This window comes from Calliopsis andreniformis, unplaced genomic scaffold (genome assembly GCF_051401765.1).
Source record: "Calliopsis andreniformis isolate RMS-2024a unplaced genomic scaffold, iyCalAndr_principal scaffold0106, whole genome shotgun sequence".
Classification (NCBI taxonomy): domain Eukaryota; kingdom Metazoa; phylum Arthropoda; class Insecta; order Hymenoptera; family Andrenidae; genus Calliopsis; species Calliopsis andreniformis.
The window spans coordinates 1,697,916-1,705,058 of record NW_027480515.1 but is presented as its reverse complement, the minus strand read 5'-3'; positions in this window follow the sequence as shown (position 1 = coordinate 1,705,058).

Genomic DNA, 7,143 nt, shown 5'->3' with positions numbered 1-7,143 from the left:
AATCCTCAATCCTCAATCCTCAATCCTCAATCCTCAATCCTCAATCCTCAATCCTCAATCCTCAATCCTCAGTCATCAAACCTCAATCCTGAATCCTCAATCCTGAATCCTCAATCTTCAGCCCTCAGTCCTCAAGAATCAGTGGTCCATCCTCAATCCTCAATAGAATATCTTGATTTCACAGTTTTCAATACTCAATACTCAACCTGCAATCTTCAAATCTCTATCCACAAACATCAATTCTCATCACTCAACCCTCAAAGCTCAGTCCCCAATCCTCAATATTCAAGCCTCAATCCTCAATCATCAATCCACAATCCTCAACCTTCAATCCTCAATACTCAATCTTCAATCCTCAGTCCTCAACCCTCAATCCTCAATCCTCAGTCCTCAAACCTCAATCCTGGATCCTCAATCCTGAATCCTCAATCTTCAGCCCTCAGTCCTCAACAATCAGTGGTCAATCCTCAATCCTCAATAGAATATCATGAATTCACAGTTTTCAATACTGAATACTCAACCTGCAATCTACAAATCCCTATCCACAAACATCAATTCTCATCACTCAACCCTCAACACTCAGTCCCCAATCCTCAATAGTCAAGCCTCAATCCTCAATCCTCAATCCACAATCCTCAACCTTCAATCCTCAATACTCAATCTTCAATCCTCGATCCTCAATCCTCAATCTTCAATTCGCAATCCTGAATAGTCAATCTTCAATCCTCAATACTCAATATTCAATCCTCAATCCTCAATCCTCAATCCTCAATCCTCAATCCTCATTCTTCGATCCTCAATACCCAATCCTCAATCTTCAATCCTCAATCCTCAATCCTCAATTCTCAATCCTCAATCCTCCGTCGTTAGCCCTCAAACCCCAATCCTCAACCCTCAGCCCTCATCCTCAATCCTCAATCCTCAATCCTCAATCCTCAATCTTCAATCCTCAATACTGAACCTTCAATCCTCAATCCTCAATCCTCAGTCCTCAATCCTCAATCCTCAATCTTAACCTTCAATCCTCAGTACTCAATCTTCAATCCTCAATCCTCAATCCTCAATCCTCAATCCTCAATCTTCAATCCTCAATACTCAATCTTCAATCCTCAATCCTCAATCCTCAATCCTCAATCCTCAATCCACCATCCTCAACTTTCAATCCTCAATACTCAATCTTCAATCCTCAATCCTCAATCCTCAATCCTCAATTCGCAATCCTCAATAGTCAATCTTCAATCCTCAATACTCAATATTCAATCCTCAACTCTCAATCCTCAATCCTCAATCCTCATTCTTCGATCCTCAATACCCAATCCTCAATCTTCAATCCTGAATCCTCAATCCTCAATTCTCAATCCTCAATCCTCCGTCGTTAGCCCTCAAACCCCAATCCTCAACCCTCAGCCCTCATCCTCAATCCTCAATCCTCAATCCTCAATCCTCAATCTTCAATCCTCAATACTCAATCTTCAATCCTCAATCCTCAGTCCTCAAACCTCAATTCCGAATCCTCAACCCTGAATCCTCAATCTTCAGCCCTCAGTCCTCAACATTCAGTTGTCAATCCTCAATCCTCAATAGAATATCCTCAATTCACAGTTTTCAATACTCAATACTCAATCTGCAATCTTCAACTCTCTATCCAGAAACATAAATTCTCATCACTCAACCCGCAACACTCAGTACTCAATGTTCAATCCTAATCCTCAATTCTGAATCTTCAATCCTCAATACTGAATCTTCAATCCGCAATCCTCAATCCCCAATCCTAAATCCTCAATCCTCAATCCTCAATCCTCAATCTTCAATCCTCAATACTCAATCTTCATTCCTCAATCCGCAATTCTCAATCCTCATTCGTCAATCCTCAATACCCAATCCTCAATCTTCAATCCTCATTCCTCAATTCTCAATTCTCAATCCTCAATCCTCAGACCTCAGACATCAATATTCAACACTCAGATCTCGTCCTCAATCCACAACCCTCAATCCTCAACCCTCAATCTTTAATCATCAATATTCTATCTTCAATCCTCAATCCTCAATCCTCAATCCTCAATCCTCAATCCTCAATCCTCAATCTTCACTCCTCAAACCTCAGTCCTCAATCCTCAATGTTCAATCCTCAATACCCAATCCTCAGTCTTCAATCCTCAATCCTCAATCCTCAATCCTCAATCCTCAATCCTCAATCCTCAATCCTCAATCCTCAATCCTCAGTCCTCAAACCTCAATCCTGAATCCTCAATCCTGAATCCTCAATCTTCAGCCCTCAGTCCTCAAGAATCAGTGGTCCATCCTCAATCCTCAATAGAATATCATGATTTCACAGTTTTCAATACTCAATACTCAACCTGCAATCTTCAAATCACTATCCACAAACATCAATTCTCATCACTCAACCCTCAAAACTCACTCCCCAATCCTCAATATTCAAGCCTCAATCCTCAATCCTCAATCCACAATCCTCAACCTTCAATCCTCAATACTCAATCTTCAATCCTCAATCCTCAGCCCTCATCCTCAATCCTCAATCCTCAATCCTCAATCCTCAATCTTCAATCCTCAATACTCAATCTTCAATCCTCAATCCTCAGTCCTCAAACCTCAATTCCGAATCCTCAACCCTGAATCCTCAATCTTCAGCCCTCAGTCCTCAACATTCAGTTGTCAATCCTCAATCCTCAATAGAATATCCTCAATTCACAGTTTTCAATACTCAATACTCAATCTGCAATCTTCAACTCTCTATCCAGAAACATAAATTCTCATCACTCAACCCGCAACACTCAGTACTCAATGTTCAATCCTAATCCTCAATTCTGAATCTTCAATCCTCAATACTGAATCTTCAATCCGCAATCCTCAATCCCCAATCCTCAATCCTCAATCCTCAATCCTCAATCCTCAATCTTCAATCCTCAATACTCAATCTTCATTCCTCAATCCGCAATTCTCAATCCTCATTCGTCAATCCTCAATACCCAATCCTCAATCTTCAATCCTCATTCCTCAATTCTCAATTCTCAATCCTCAATCCTCAGACCTCAGACATCAATATTCAACACTCAGATCTCGTCCTCAATCCACAACCCTCAATCCTCAACCCTCAATCTTTAATCATCAATATTCTATCTTCAATCCTCAATCCTCAATCCTCAATCCTCAATCCTCAATCCTCAATCCTCAATCCTCAATCTTCACTCCTCAAACCTCAATCCTCAATCCTCATAGCCCAATCCTTAATACCCAATCCTCAGTCTTCAATCCTCAATCCTCAATCCGACATCCTCATTCCTCAATCCTCAATCCTCAGTCCTCAAACCTCAATCCTGAATTCTCAATCCTGAATCCTCAATCTTCAGCCCTCAGTCCTGAAGAATCAGTGGTCCATCCTCAATCCTCAATAGAATATCATGATTTCACAGTTTTCAATACTCAATACTCAACCTGCAATCTTCAAATCTCTATCCACAAACATCAATTCTCATCACTCAACCCTCAAAACTCAGTCCCCAATCCTCAATATTCAAGCCTCAACCCTCAAACCTCAATCCACAATCCTCAACCTTCAATCCTCAATACTCAATCTTCAATCCTCAATCCTCAACCCTCAATCCTCAATTCTCAATCCTCAATAGTCGATCTTCAATCCTCAATACTGAATCTTCAAACCGCAATCCTCCGTCCCCAACCCTCAATCCTCAATCCTCCATCCTCAATCTTCAATCCTCAATACTCAATCTTCAATCCTCAATCCGCAATCCTCAATCCTCATGCGTCAATCCTCAGTACCCAATCCTCAATCTTCAATCCTCATTCCTCAATTCTCAATTTTCAATCCTGAATCCTCAGACCTCAGACATCAATATTCAACACTCAGATCTCGTCCTCAATCCACAACCCTCAATCCTCAACCCTCAATCTTTAATCATCAATATTCTATCTTCAATCCTCAATCCTCAATCCTCAATCCTCAATCCTCAATCCTCAATCTTCACTCCTCAAACCTCAATCCTCAATCCTCAATGTTCAATCCTCAATACCCAATCCTCAGTCTTCAATCCTCAATCCTCAATCCTCAATCCTCAATCCTCAATCCTCAATCCTCAGTCCTCAAACCTCAATCCTGAATCCTCAATCCTGAATCCTCAATCTTCAGCCCTCAGTCCTCAAGAATCAGTGGTCCATCCTCAATCCTCAATAGAATATCATGATTTCACAGTTTTCAATACTCAATACTCAACCTGCAATCTTCAAATCTCTATCCACAAACATCAATTCTCATCACTCAACCCTCAAAACTCAGTCCCCAATCCTCAATATTCAAGCCTCAATCCTCAATCCTCAATCCACAATCCTCAACCTTCAATCCTCAATACTCAATCTTCAATCCTCGATCCTCAATCCTCAATCCTCAATTCGCAATCCTCAATAGTCAACCTTCAATCCACAATACTCAATATTCAATCCTCAATCCTCAATCCTCAATCCTCAATCCTCATTCTTCGATCCTCAATACCCAATCCTCAATCTTCAATCCTCAATCCTCAATCCTCAATTCTCAATCCTCAATCCTCCGTCCTTAGTCCTCAAACCCCAATCCTCAACCCTCAGCCCTCATCCTCAATCCTCAATCCTCAATCCTCAATCCTCAATCTTCAATCCTCAATACTCAATCTTCAATCCTCAATCCTCAGTCCTCAAACCTCAATTCCGAATCCTCAACCCTGAATCCTCAATCTTCAGCCCTCAGTCCTCAACATTCAGTTGTCAATCCTCAATCCTCAATAGAATATCCTCAATTCACAGTTTTCAATACTCAATACTCAATCTGCAATCGTCATCTCTCTATCCAGAAACATAAATTCTCATCACTCAACCCTCAACACTCAGTACTCAATGTTCAATCCTAATCCTCAATTCTGAATCTTCAATCCTCAATACTGAATCTTCAAACCGCAATCCTCCGTCCCCAACCCTCAATCCTCAATCCTCAATCCTCAATCTTCAATCCTCAATACTCAATCTTCAATCCTCAATCCGCAATCCTCAATCCTCATGCGTCAATCCTCAGTACCCAATCCTCAATCTTCAATCCTCATTCCTCAATTCTCAATTCTCAATCCTGAATCCTCAGACCTCAGACATCAATATTCAACACTCAGATCTCGTCCTCAATCCAAAACCCTCAATCCTCAACCCTCAATCTTTAATCATCAATATTCTATCTTCAATCCTCAATCCTCAATCCTCAATCCTCAATCCTCAATCCTCAATCTTCACTCCTCAAACCTCAATCCTCAATCCTCAATGTTCAGTCCTCAATACCCAATCCTCAGTCTTCAATCCTCAATCCTCAATCCTCAATCCTCAATCCTCAATACCCAATCCTCAATCTTCAATCCTCAATCCTCAATCCTCAATTCTCAATCCTCAATCCTCAATCCTCAGACCTCAAACATAAACATTCAACCCTCAGTCCTCGTCCTCAATCCACAACCCTCAATCCTCAATCCTCAATCCTCAATCCTCAATCCTCAATCCTCAATCCTCAATCATCTATCCTCAATCCTCAATCCTCAATCCTCAATCTTCAATCCTCAATACTCAATCCTCAATTCGCAATCCTCAATAGTCAACCTTCAATCCTCAATACTCAATATTCAATCCTCAATCCTCAATCCTCAATCCTCAATCCTCATTCTTCGATCCTCAGTACCCAATCCTCAATCTTCAATCCTCAATCCTCAATCCTCAATTCTCAATCCTCAATCCTCCGGCCTTAGTCCTCAAACCCAATCCTCAACCCGCAGCCCTCATCCTCAATCCTCAACCCTCAATCCTCAATTCGCTATCCTCAATAGTCGATCTTCAATCCTCAATACTCAATATTCAATCCTCAATCCTCAATCCTCAATCCTCAATCATCATTCTTCAATCCTCAATACCCTATCCTCAATCTTCAATCCTCAACCCTCAATCCTCAATACCCAATCCTCAATCTTCAATCCTCAATCCTCAATCCTCAATTCTCAATCCTCAATCCTCAATTCTCAGACCTCAAAACATAAATATTCAACCCTCAGTCCTCGTCCTCAACCCACAACCCTCAATCCTCAATCCTCAGTCCTCAATCCTCAATCTTCAATCCTCAATACTCAATCCTCAATCCTCAATCCTCAATCCTCAATCCTCAATCTTCAATCCTCAATACTCAATCTTCAATCCTCAATCCACAACCCTCAATCCTCAATCCTCAATACTCAATCCTCAGTACTCATTATTCAACCCTCAATCCTCAATAATCAATCCCCAATCCTCAATCTTCAATCATCATTCTTCAATCCTCAATACCCAATCCTCAATCTTCAATCCTCAATCCACAACCCTCAATCCACAATCCTCAACCTTCAATTCTCAATACTCAATCTTCAATCCTCAATCCTCAATACTCAATCCTCAATTCTCAATACTCGATCCTCTGCCCTCAGTCCTCAAACCTCAATCCTCAACCCTCAGCCCTCATCCTCAATCCTCAGTCTTCAATCCTCAATCCTCAATCCTCAATCCTCAATCCTCAATCCTCAGTCCTCAAACCTCAAACCTGAATCCTCAATACTGAATCCTCAACCTTCAGACCTCAGTCCTCAACAATCAGTTGTCGATTCTCAATCCTCAATAGAATATAATCAATTCACAGTTTTCAATACTCAATACTCAATCTGGAGTCTTCAAATCTCTATCCACAAACATCAATTCTCATCATTCAACCCTCAACACTCAGTCCCCAATCCTCAATCTTCAATCCTCAATCCTCAATCCTCAATCCTCGATCCTCAATCTTCAATCCTCAATACTCAATCTTTAGTCCTCCATCCTCAATCCTCAATCCTCAATCCTCAATCCTCAATCGTCAGGCTTCAATGCTCAATACTCAATCATCAATCCTCAACCCTCAATCCTCAATCCTCAATCCTCATTCTTCAATCCTCAATACCCAATCCTCAATCATCAATCCTCAATCCTCAATCCTCAATTCTCAATACTCAATCCTCAATCCTCAATCCTCAACACTCAATCCTCAACACTCAGTCCTCTCTCTTCAATCCTCCATCCTCAATCCTCAATCCTCAAGCG